The 13539-nt window shown below is 36.2% G+C and overlaps 1 protein-coding gene across 3 annotated transcripts in view; it reads left to right on the top strand.

Annotated features, from left to right (window-relative positions):
• LSAMP (limbic system associated membrane protein) overlaps positions 1–13539 on the top strand; it is a 650386-nt gene that overhangs the window by 64351 nt on the left and 572496 nt on the right. The window lies entirely within an intron of this gene.

Below are 13539 nucleotides of genomic sequence, written 5' to 3'. Positions count from 1 at the left end.
TTAAAATAATAGAATTCTGGATTTCCCTTGCATGTCTGCTCTATGTGTCCACGGCATCATTTTTATCAAGTTTATCACCATGATGACTCATTTTTGAACCATGAGACATCTGAGTAAGCAAGGTACCTACTAGTAATCAGTGGCACAGGAAATGGAGTTTACCTCTATAGGGACTTGAAGGAGGAATAGTGAGCCTTCAGATATGAAAACATACTCCAAAGTACATAGCAAGGTGACACTGCCACCTCCAAACTTTCTCCTAGGATAGTTATTTTTGTGGGATAATTTTTCATTAATAATCTCTTAAGTAATATATTATCATAGCAATGCTGCGGATCAGTATAGCATCTAGTGAAGAGCTCAGATCTCTCTTCATCTCAGTTTTAACATTCCTGTGAGATAGTTGGGGAAGATAATAACTATCCCTTCTTTGTTGATGGGAAGCAGGCAAAAGGAGATTAATAACATTTATAGTCAAAATGAATTTGCATTACGCGTTTCCCTTTTTAAGCAGTCTTTCCTTCAAGACTGTCCGTGTGTGTGTGTGTGTCTGTGTTTGTGTTTCAGCAAATGCAACTCAGCATAGTAAAGCACTGTGTCCTTTTTCACCTTTGAGTCAAATTGAGAAAGAGTGCACTTTTTACTCCCCAAAGAGGCAAAAGCTGTAACAAATAACAAGTTTGGAGATTTTTTTAAAAATGAAAAAAATGTTTAAACATTACCTTAAAGCAAAGGTCAGCAAACATCTTCTATAAGGGATAGAGGGTAAGTATTTTAGATTCTGTAGGCCACATGTCACATGTTCTTTTTTTCTTTAATTGCAACATTTTACAAATGAAAAAAAAAAATTTTCTTGAAGACTTAAAAAAACAGGCCATGGGCCAGATTTGGCCCTTGGGTCATAGTTTGCCAGCTCCTGCCTTAGAGTCATGCCCATATTGTGTAGTCCTGAGGCACTTAGGCCAACAGGAACACTGATGTTCATAACAGGGATGGTAACACATCAAGATGCATTAAATTGACATCTAAGAGGTGACCTCTGTGGTAGTCAACTTAACAACCACTGAAAAGAAGACCCATTTCTTAGAGAGAATAAATTCTCCAATAAGCACCATGAAATCTTGAATAGCAGATCTTCAAATTCTGTCAAAAACTCCTTCGGCTCCAGGTATAGCTTGTTGTCCAAGCAATCTCCAGTTTATACAGCTGATGTGTTTTTGAAAAGTAGTGCTAAAATTGAAAATTTGCAGAGTGAATCTTATTTTTCCTTTTCTTTCCCATATAACTTTAATGACAGCTTCCCCTGGGAAAAATATTTTATTGTAAGACATAATGAAGAGTATGCCCATTATAGTACTAATATTTTCTTCATTTTTAGCAATGAACAATTTGTATTCACTTTGTTCTCCTATACAATCTTCAGTGAGAAAAGTTTAGTCAAGAGATAAACGATATACATGTTTTTTATACACATATAATGCACACATGCATATGTGTACATGCACAAACACACAGTGCTAGATGTGTCAGGTAGTTAATACCTGTTTCATCGGGTATTCCCAATGACCCATAGAACTTGGACATCTGCAATAGAGAATCCTTAGTGGAGAGAGAGACCAAAGGAGATGCTTTATAGGAAAGAACTCAGCAACTTATTAATATCCTTCAGTTGTTTAGATCTGATGAAACCAAAAGGGAGACACAAACAAAAAGGGGGTAAATATCTCCTTTAAAATAAAGCAAACATTAATTTCTATAAGAGTTCTAGTGAAGACTGAAAACTTAAGTCCATTTGGTCAGATTTCAGTTCAATGTACCTATACTACATCCCTGTACGATGAAAAATGTAAAGTAGAAAGTAGCATTTGATTTAGCATTCTGATTTTGATGCATTGAGCCTATCAGTTGTAACACTGTAAGTCCATGCTGTGTTTGTTTACTATAATAATAGTTGTAAGAGATAAAAACAAATTAAAAAAAACAAAGCTATAATCCATCCAAATATCCATCAGTAGAGGAATGCTTGAAGATGATACGGTATATTCATGTTATGAAATATGTTTCAGTCTTTGATAAGAGTGAGTTAGATCTGAATCTATTCATGTGGCAGAATGTCCACGATGCACTGGTAAGTCAGAGTCATTTATATAGTGCAGACCCCACTCTCTAAACACTACCCCCATGATAGGTGTACAGGTTAATATGGGCATGGAGGGATATGAGAACAGACATATAACCAGGCTGTTTAAATTGGTTGCCTCAGGAGGGTACCAGTGAGGGAGGCAGGCAAAAATGGGTAGAGACTGTGATACTTTTCTTTATTCATCAAGTCAACAAAGAAAATAAAGATAGGCAAAAGCACAGAGATAAAGGAAATATAGGGCACGATTACATGAATATATCATTAATCTTAGATAATACCAGTTAATGAGGTATACATCAATTATATGCCAACCAAAATATAAGAAACATTAATTGATTTTGATAACCATAGATTTTATAACTTTAATCTGACATATAAGTAATAATATTAATAATAGCTAATTGTAATTTCGTGTGGTTCAAGTCCTGTGCTTAGCACTTTATATAGACTATCTGTTTTCTACCTATAGCAACCCTAGGAGCAACCTAGGAGGTAGATGCTATTGATGACCCCATGTTACCAATGAGAAGATCATGGATAAATGATGCTGAATCAGTTGCTCATACTCATATGGCCTGTATCTAAAGCCCTTCTTCTCAGCAAAATGTTGCTATCACCCAAAGTGTATGGTGGTTCCCTAAAAAGGCTCCAGGTATATAGAGTTTTACAGATGGGGAAGCCAGTGACTACAGGATGCTGAATCAGAAATTCTGAACACAGAATGCATCTGGGTTTACGACAATGATTAGGTTTCTCTCTCTTAATTCTACATTTGCCTGCACATGAATCCAGATTATGACATTGCATCAGGTTATCCATGTATGACTCTTTTCCTTCCTTGTCAGAATCTTTCTTCTTACCCTGGTTCTTCTGTTTATCACAAATCGTTTTGATTGTGCTGATTATTATGGTATCTAACTGTGGTCAGTTTTTTTTTTTCCTCCTATACCTTCTGATTTCCTTTAGAGGATTCTTAAGTATCGTTTTTAGTTGGACCAACTTTTATTTCTATTCCACATGCCCACTTGATCTGAACAATCTTTTAAAAATTTAAGTCACATCATGTCACTTCTCTGCTTAGAACTCATCACAGTCTTCCCATAGCTTTTAAAATAAAATCCAAATTCCTGCCTCGGCCTACAAACGCCACACATGATCTGGCCTTTTCTTAATTTCCAGTAACATATACTTTATTTTCCATGACTCAGACTAGCTGTACTCACTTATTGAAATGTCCATCCCTGGATCTCTGAATCTGGGTCCTTCTTTTCTTTCTCACCTTCTCAGCGAGGTTGCTCTGGCCACCCAGTCACTTTCTGTTCCAGCAGACTGTTTTATTTCCCTGAATGATACTGAGAACATATAAGGACATACCCTTGGTTAGATCAATTAAAAGTGATCATCTTTACTTATAGTTACCATAGCTATTAAATTTATAGTCAATAATACAATTGGGCTGTTCCTTGATGGTGACTTTTATGTCTTTAAAAACTACCTTATGTAATAACAACATTTGAAATTCCTGCAAACACACAAATGCTTTTTTCAATAAGAATGAACTCCTTTAAATCGGGTAGGATTCACTATTTTTTGGTCTAAGAAATTACTGGTAGTAAAAAGGACAGGCCGAATGTAAATCCTATTACACGTGTTAATTCTGTCATCTACACACTATGTGACCTTGACCAAGGTTAATTTAACTTTGTCAAATTCAATCAGCTGTACATTTAAATAATTTGATTATCTTATGGCCATATCTACCATACAGACTAGGTGAGGTGGTCCTCTAACTGAGGGGTTGGGGGAGTTCTCAAGTCAACCTTATTGCGATGTTTACATGATGATTATTTCTATAATTAGTTTAATTTTTGTCTACACAACTAGACTGCAAGTCTCAAGACATCATGGATACCATCTACCTTGTAAGTCTGCGAATCCTCAGCAACTAATTCAGTGCCACAAGAGAAGACCCTGGATAAATATTTATCAATTTAATTACTTAAGTTCTTATGAGGATCATATTTTATGAATTCTAAAATCCCCTACAAATGTACAGTATTAAATTATTCTCTGCATTATTGCAACCTCTTCTCATTCTTCTTCTTACCCACAGAAGGAAGGCCACCCCTAGGGTGAGTGGGTAACGAGAAAATGTTTTCATAGAGCTCTATCTATGTGGCTGTGAAAAGTCCCCCCAGATTAGTGAGTCAGCACCATTCTGGTAGTTTAATCTCATATATCCCTTGAAGGAGATATCACATCAGCCAGCAGGAGCAGTTCACTAACCAGACCACTCTCCTGGAAGTGGGCCTGGTTATGGGACCCCAGGTTGACCCTGTAGTCATGAGCCTTGGTGCCCTTTAGGACATTTGGTTGACTCCACACAGAGGAGGGCACTGTGAAGGGGAGGAATAGCTCTGCCTGGTTTTAGGCCCTAGACAGAAACAAAAATTCTCAGAAAGGCACTCCAAAGTTTAACTCCACCCCCCCACCCCTTGGCATAGAGGCCAGGTCATGGCTCTGCTTTTGGGGTCTGGGGTAGAAGAGGGAGTGGTGTTGATACCTGGGTCATGGTACACTCACAGATGTGCTGAACTGAGTTGCTGGCTCTAATTCTGGTCCCAATTAACTAGCTATTTTCAAGCTAGCTGCATTCTCTGTTACCTTACTGGTTAAAGAAGACCAATGATGTTTTTTTTAATGTATAAGTATTGTATGTGTCTGTGTGTTATAGGTACACGTATTTTTTATGAAGAAGAAAGGGTTCTACAGAATTTAAGTATTATTAGCAGTCATGAAAATCATGAAAAGAAAAGAGGTGAATGGGCTATGGCGTTAAAGAAAATGTAGCATGGTGGCCAATAAATTCAATAGTGAATCTGTGTGTGGTAGGGGAAATAGTATTTGAACTGGTAGGGTGAAGAAAGGAAGAATACAAGGTAAAAGGTTTGAAATTGTTTTCTTATACTAATAGAGAAGACAAATTATATTGCTGGCTGTCTTAAATACAGAGCTAAAGAGTTAGGGTTTATTTATTATCTGTGGAGAGGTTATTGAACATGGAACTGATGGACAAAAGATGTTTTAGAAAGATTGATTTGGCATTAAGTGATGGATTATATAAATATTGATAGGTGCTAATTGACCCCACAGGGGCATCTTTGCAATGTGTTCTCCTTCTTTAATTTCCTTTAAGTTTTATTTTGACATCAGTAAAAATACCTAATCTGGAAATAGCTGAATGTATAAATCAAAACACCGCTTTTGTTAGTTAAATGTAAGAACTGTTAAATGTAAGACAGATTGACTGATAGTAATGTTCTTTATTTGCATAAATCCAAAGAACCATTAACAACAAAAGTTAAACTCTGGTTTTCATGAAGCGTTCGTGTAGTTTCAAGGAAAAACTGCAATCCCACTCCAGTCCCTAATGTAAGAAGTGTTATTGTTACTGTTTGTTTTGTCTTTTGTTTTTGAAACATCAGGTCAGGCTCTGGTGTGGTCTGTGAAGAGAAAAGAGTTTGTCATTGTAATAAGAAAGAATTCTTCTTCATCACACATTTTATCCAAAATGAGAGACACAAGATTTTTGTATTAGAGAAATAGGTAATGAGATTCAAGAGTAGTTCATCATCAGTATTTAAAATTAATCCACCCAGTGGGTGTTTTACCTTATTATGATTGTATTTATCAGAATTCAGAGTATTCCTTGTAGGGAATTGATAAGACACACAGCATTTAATGGCAGCACCTCTCCAACTTACAGATTGTGTTCTAAAAGTTTGTTGGTTCTGAAGTGTAAATCCTGCTATATTAGTAGTAAAACTCCCTGAATATTAATGAACTTAGTGTATAGTTATAGTCAGATAAATATTATAAGAAGTAAATTTATACCTAGTAAAAATATGTACAACAGTTATTATCCTACGAAGAAAGTAGTCACAAATAATACAAGTTCACATAAATGCCTACATTTTTTTTAATGTATATATAATGCGTGTGTATACACATATAGTTTGTTAAATTTATATGTATATATGTTTTTGAGTTTTTTTATAAATTTGTTTTATTTATTTTTGGCTGCACTGGGTCTCTGTTGCTGCACACAGGCTTTCTCTAGTTGTGGTGAGCAGAGGCCACTCCTCACTGTGGTGCTCGGGCTTCTCACTGCGGTGGCCTCTCCTGTTGCAGAGCATGGGCTCCAGGTGCACGGGCTTCAGCAGTTGTGGCTTGCAGGCTCTCTAGAGTGCAGGCTCAGTAGTTGTGGTGCACGGGCCCAGTTGCTCCGTGGCATGTGGGATCTTCCCAGACCAGGGCTCGAACCCGTGTCCCCTGCATTGGCAGGCAGACTCCCAACCACTGCGCCACCAGGGAAGCCCAAATGTCTACATTTTGAAGCGTTTTTATACAAAGTGAGACTAGTGTATAGAAAAGTGTGTTGTGATTTTTTTTTTCATAGCCCCTTTATTTTATTTTATTATTTATTTTAACATGTTTATTGGAGTATAATTGCTTTACAATGGTGTGTTAGTTTCTGCTGTATAACAAAGTGAATCAGCTATACGTATACATATATCCCCATATCTCCTCCCTCTTGTGTCTCCCTCCCACCCTCCCTATCCCACCCCTCTAGGTGGTCACAAAGCACCAAGCTGATCTCCCTGTGCTATGCGGCTGCTTCCCACTAGCTATCTATTTTACATTTGGTAGTGTATATATGTCCATGCCACTCTCTCACTTTGTGACCAGCTTACCTTTCCCCCTCCTACTAGAGAATGAACTTGAGGACACGGGGAGGGGGAAGTGTGTTGTGATTTTAATCCTGAGAACACTAGAGGATTCAGTTACTAAAGTAATAATTTAGAATGCTCTCAATGTAAATTGTTGATTATATTCAGTTTCTTCTCAATGCTTAATTTCAAGATAATGTTATGATCCTCAGCTATAAAAGTTAAGAAAATGCCTTATAGATATTACACATGAAATCTACGCTTAAGCACTGGTGTTATTATAAATAACAAAAGATGCTTTTGATAAAAAAAGAAGAGAAAAAAGGAAAGATGCAACATTTTATGTATACTCTGATATTCACAGTATAAGACAAAAACCAAACTTGTGCACAGAAAAAAATACCCTTGTAGAAAGGAATAGTAAATGTTAGTATTAAATTAAATGTTTAGCATTATTAAATGTTTAGCATTAAATGGTGGAACTAAGGGTGTTTATATTTACTATTTTTACTTTTTAGGTATTTTATGAATTTGCTAAATTTAATACATACCTTTTCTTTAAAAATGTTTCTAAAATTATTTTTTAGTTAAGAAAGTTTTATTTTTTTCGATTTTATTTATTTATTTCAAATACTGTCCCAGCAACAAACAGCAACCCCAAACAATTCAGCTTGGAACACAGTTCAGAGTTCTTTTCCCCAACAGTGGTTGAAATAGTCTCTTTCTTGTCTCAGTAATAATATAATGATGATCATAATAGTGACAATGGACAAAGAAGACAGAGTAGCCTGAATCTGGAAAGCATAGCATACATTTCAAAGCATTTTTTACATAAATGTACTAATTCATTTCTCATGATATCAATTCTGTGAATTAGATGACTAATTTACCAAAGGGAATCGTCCTTTTATGTTGCCTGGCCCAAGGCAGGAGGAGGATTAAAGAGGCGATACAGCTGTCAGGGGATGCATCTTGCATCTTGTCTGAACGACTATTTATTCAGGTAAGGAAGTAAGGAATATATGCACAACACCATTTTATATAACGGACTTGAGCATCCGAGGATTTTGGTATCCAACGGGGGTCCTTGAACCAATTCCACATGATTACTGAGGGATGATTGTATAGACATCACCACTTCCTTGTTCGCAGAACTTCCATCATTAGAAGTTCAGACCCTAGGGTCCTGGAAAAGCTCAACTTGTGACCTTCCAATTCTCAAGTCTAGATCAGTTGCCTGTAGAGAAATTTGTAGGCTGATTGTAGTTTGGGTAATACCAAAAATTCATCAGTAAATGAAATGTTAACTGTATAGTGGCTTTGAAAAGCAAGAAGTGATTGCCAACGATGATTTTCTGATCATCCTCTGTTGTAGTTTGGTTTGTTCGTTTTTGGTGAATTTCTGTGTAATTTAGGGATAATAGATCAAAATACAATCAGAAATCTAGTAGCTAAGGTGCAGATGACCAGAGTTTGGTTTTCATCTCTATGGTTGACTTGTTTTGTGACATGGAGTCAGACCCTTAACATGCTCATACCTCAATTCATCTCTAGTAAAATGCATTTAATGTTGTAATAATACTTGTCAAGCTTATTAAAACTCTTAGAAGGTAGGTACTGAGTGTCAATACTTGTACATGCACCCCAGTGTACATGTACCCTCCTTCCCCCTTTGGTACCCATAAGTTAGTTTTCTATGTCTATGGGTCTATTTCTGTTTTGTATGTAAGTTCATTTGTATCATTTTTTAAAGATTCTACATATGTGATGTCATATGCTATTTGTCTTTTTTTGTCTGGCTTACTTCACTTAGTATGATAATCTCTAGATCCATCCATGTTGCTGCAAATGACATTATTTCATTCTTTTTAATGATGGAGTAATATTGCATTGTGTATATATACCACATCTTCTTTATCCATTAGTCTGTTGATGGACACTCAGGTGGCTTTCATGTCTTGGTTATTGTAAATAGTGCTGCTATGAACATTGGGGTACATGTATCTTTTCGAATTATAGTTTTCTCTGGTTATATGCCCAGGAGTAGGATTGCTGGATCATATGGTAACTCTATTTTTCATTTTTTAAGGAACCTCCATACTGTTACGCATAGTGGCTGCACCAATGTACATTCTCACCAACAGTGTAGGAAGGTTCCCTTCTCTCCACAACCTCTCCAGCATTTGTTATTTGTAGACATTTTAAAGATGGCCATTCTGAATGGTATGAGGTGATAACTCATTGTAGTTTTGATTTCCGTTTCTCTAGTAATTAGCAATGTTGAGCATTTTTTTTCATGTGCCTGTTGGCCATCTGTATGTCTTCTTTGGAGAAATGTCTTTTTAGATCTCCTGCCCATTTTTTGATTGAGTTGTTTGTTTTTTTTGATATTGAGCTGTATGAGCTGTTGGTGTATTTTGGAAATTAATACTTTGTGAGTCACATCATTTGCAAATATTTTCTTCCATTCTGTGGGTTGTCTTTTCATCTTGTTTATGGTTTCCTTTGCTGTGGAAAAGGTTTTAAGTTTCATTAGGTCCCATTTGTTTATTTTTGTTTTTATTTTCATTACTCTAGGAGGTAGATCCAAAAAGATATTGCTGCGGTTTGTGTCAGAGTGTTCTGCCTATGTTTTCCTCTAGGAGTTTTATAGTATCTAGTCTTACATTTAGGTATTTAATCCATTTTGAGTTTATTTTTGTATATGGTGTTAGATAATGTGCTAATTTCATTCTATTACATGTAGCTGCTGTCCAGTTTTCCCAGCACCACTTATTGAAGAGATTATCTTCTCTCCATTGTATATTCTTGCTTCCTTTGTCATAGATTAATTGACCATATGTGCGTGGGTTTATTTCTGGGCTTTCTATCCTGTTACATTGATCTATATGTCTGTTTTTGTGCCAGTACCATACTGTTTTGAATACTGTAGTTTTGTAGTATAGTCTGAAGTCAGGGAGCCTGATTCCTCTAGCTCCGTTTTTCTTTCTCAAGATTGCTTTGACTATTTGGGGCTTTTTGTGTTTCCATAGAAATTTTAAGACTTTTTTGTTCTAGTTCTGTGAAAAATGCCATTGGTAATTTGATAGGGATTGCATTGAATCTGTAGATTGCCTTGGGTAGGATGGTCAGTTTAACAATATTGATTCTTCCAATCCAAGAACCCAGTATATCTTTCCATCTGTTTGTGTTGTCTTCAGTTTCTTTCATCAGTGTCTTATAGATATTGGAGTACAGGTTTTTTGCCTCGTTAAGTAGGTTTATTCCTAAGTATTTTATTCCTTTTGATGAGACAGTAAATGGGATTGTTTTCTTAACTTCTCTTTCTGATAGTTCATTATTAGTGTATAGAAATGCAACAGATTTCTGTATATTAATTTTGAATCCAGCAGCTTTACCAAATTCAATGATGAGCTCTAGTAGTTTTCTGGTAGCATCTTTAGGATTTTCTATTTATAGCATCATGTCATATGCAAACAGTGACTGTTTTACTTCTCCTTTTCCAATTTGGATTCCTTTTATTTCTTTGTCTTCTCTGATTGCTTTGGTTAGGACTTCCAAAACTATATTGAATAAAAGTGGAGAGAGTGGACATCCTTGTCTTGCTCCTGATCTTAGAGGAAATGCTTTCAGCTTTTCACCATTGAGTATGATGTTAGCTGTGGGTTTGTCATATATGGCCTTTATTATGTTGAGGTATGGTCCCTCTATGCCCACTTTCTGAAGAGTTTTTATTAAATGGATGTTGAGTTTTATCAAAAGCTTTTTTCTGCATCTATTGAGATGATTTTTTTTTTTATTGATAGTGTTTTATTGAGGATTTTTGCATCAATGTTCATAAGAGTTATTCTCTAGTTTTCTTGTAGTGTCTTTTTTCTGATTTTGGTATCGGTAATGCTGCCCTCATAGAATGAGTTGGAGAGCGTTCCTTTCTCTTCACTTTTTGGGAAAGATTTGAAAAGGATTGGTGTTAATTCTTTCTTAAATGTCTGGTAGAATTCACTGGTGAAGCCACCAGGTCCAGGATTTTTCTTTGCCAGGAGATTTTTGATTGCTGATTCAAACTCCTTAGTAGTTATGTCTGTTCACATTTTGTATCTCTTCGTCATTTGGTCTTGGTAGGTTTTGTGTTTCTAGAAATTTGTCTGTTTCATCTAGGTTATCCAATTTGTTGGTATAATCTTTTAAAAATATTTCTGTAGAATTGGTAGTAATGTCCCACTTTAATTTCTTTTACTTATTTATTTTAATTTATTTATTTGTTTATTTTTTTTGGCTGCGTTGGGTCTTCCTTGGTGCATGTGAGCTTTCTGTAGTTTCAGCAAGCAGGGGCTGCTCCTCATTGCAGTGCGTGAGCTTCTCATTGTGGTGACTTCTTGTTGTGGAGCATGGGCTCTAGGCATGTGGTCTTCAGTAGTTGTGACACATGGGCTCGGTAGTTGTGGCATGCGGGCTCAGTAGTTGTGGCATGTAGGCTCTAGAGTGCAGGCTCAGTAGTTGTGGCACACAGGCTTAGTTGCTCTGCGGTATGTGGGATCCTCCCAGACCAGGGATCGAACCTGTGTCCCCTGCACTGGCAGGCAGATTCTTAACCACTGTGCCACCAGGGAAATCCCCCACTTTCATTTCTGATTTTAATTAATTTGAGTCTTTTTTTCTTAGTTTTTCTAGCTATGGGTTTGTCAATTTTGTTTTGCTTCTTGAATAACTAACTTTTGTGTTCTTTTGTAAGTTTTTCTGTTATTTTTCTAGTCTTTATTTCACTTATCTCTGTTCTCATCTTTATTATCCCCTTCCTTCTGATATCTTTGAGTTTGGTTCTAATTTTTCTAGTTCTGTAAATGGTTAAGTTAGGTTGTTAATTTGAGATTTTTTTCTGTTTTTATAATGTAATCTTTTTTAACTCTGAATTTCCCCTTCAGTGCTGCTTTCACTGTGTCCTATAAGTTTTGGTATGTTGTGATTTCATTTTCATTCATCCCTAAGTATTTCCTAAAGCCCCTTGTATTTTTTTCTTTAATTCATTGTAGTTTCTTCTTTGACTGTTTAAGAGTGTGTTCTTTAATTTCCACAACTTTGTGAATTTTCCAGGTCTCCTTTTTTTTTCAATTGATTTCTAACTTTACCCTGTTGTGGTCAGAGAAGATACTTTGTATGATATCTATCTACAGATATTTAATTTGTGAGCTAATGTATAGTCCTTCCTGGAGAATGTCCCATGTGCACGTGAAAAGAATGTGTATTCTGTTGGTGGGTAAAGTGTTCTGTATATGTCTGCTACACCTACTTGTTTTGTTGTATCGTTTATGTTCTCCTTTTCATTACTTATCTTCTGTCTGGTTTTTCTATACATTATTGAGTATGGGATATTGAATTCTCCAAATATTATTGTAGAACTGTTTTTCTGTTTCATTTCTTTCAATTTTTGCTTCATATATTTTGATGATCTGTTATTATGTGTGCAAATATTTATAATTATTATATCTTTTTGCTACATTGAAACTTTTATTGATATATAATACCCTTCTTTTTGTCTTGTAAACGTTTTTGATTTAAAGTCTATTTTGTTTGGTAGTAGTATAGCCACCCCTGTTCTCTTTTAGTTACTGTTTGCATGGAATATCACTTTCCATCCTTTCACTTTCAACCTATTCATGTCTTTTGATTTAGAGTGCGTGTCTTGTAGATAGCATATAGTTTGTTAATTTTTTTGACCCATTCTGCTAATCTGTCTTTTGATTGGAGAGTTTTTATGATTATTATAGACTGCCTCTGTGATACAGATGAGTCTGAGGGGTAAACTTAAGTTTCTTTCCAGTATTTTCTGAGCCTGTGTCTTCCTCTGGGCATGTGCAGTGATTCTCTAATTCCCCTCATACATGTGGTTGCTTTTAAATATCTTAATCTTCAATGCCTGGCTCTCAAAAGAGGAAAAAAGAGAAAAATGAGGGAATAAATGTTGCCAACCCTTTAATGCTTATGAAATTTACTTTAGCCTGAAGGGAAGGAGTTTGCAATAATGGTAGGAGGTGAAAGACCAGTGGCCTCTTCCTCTTTATCTTTGCATCTGTGTTGTGAAGCAATCAGAACACAGATCTGTAATCTTTGGAACACAGGGTCCTTTTTGCTCATTCTGGTTTCCACAAGCTGGTGCAGATCTATTGAAATTTATTTCCTTACAGTTCTGGAGACTGGAAGTCTGAGATCAAGGTGCTGACAAGGTTGGGTTCTTCTGAGGCCTCTCTCCTTGGCTTGCACACGACTGCCTTCTTGTTGCCTCTTCACATTGTCATCCTTTTGTGTGCACGTGTCCCTTGGTGTCTTTTCCTGTTCATAAATGAGGACACTAGTCATACTGGTTATGGACCCACTCTAAAAGCCTCGTTTGAAAATAACCACTTCTTTAAAGGCCTTATCTCCAAAAACAATTACATTCTGAGATACAATGGGTTGGGACTTCAACCTGTGGATTTTGGGTGACACTATTCAACCCGTAACAATCTATATCCCCTAAGATCCCAGAGTCCTCCTGTAACCCGTTTTCTCTTCATCTCCTCTAGATCCCTGTACCACTTCATAAAACAATTCTTCATTCTAGAGATGCTAGAGGGCAAGCCCACATTCCTATTCTTCATTACTTCTAGATCTCCTTTCTTTTTGATAGAC

This window comes from Globicephala melas, chromosome 4 (genome assembly GCF_963455315.2).
Source record: "Globicephala melas chromosome 4, mGloMel1.2, whole genome shotgun sequence".
Taxonomy (NCBI): Eukaryota; Metazoa; Chordata; class Mammalia; order Artiodactyla; family Delphinidae; genus Globicephala; species Globicephala melas.
The sequence above is the reverse complement of the archived record's forward strand: the minus strand, read 5'-3'. Positions and strand labels throughout refer to the sequence as shown.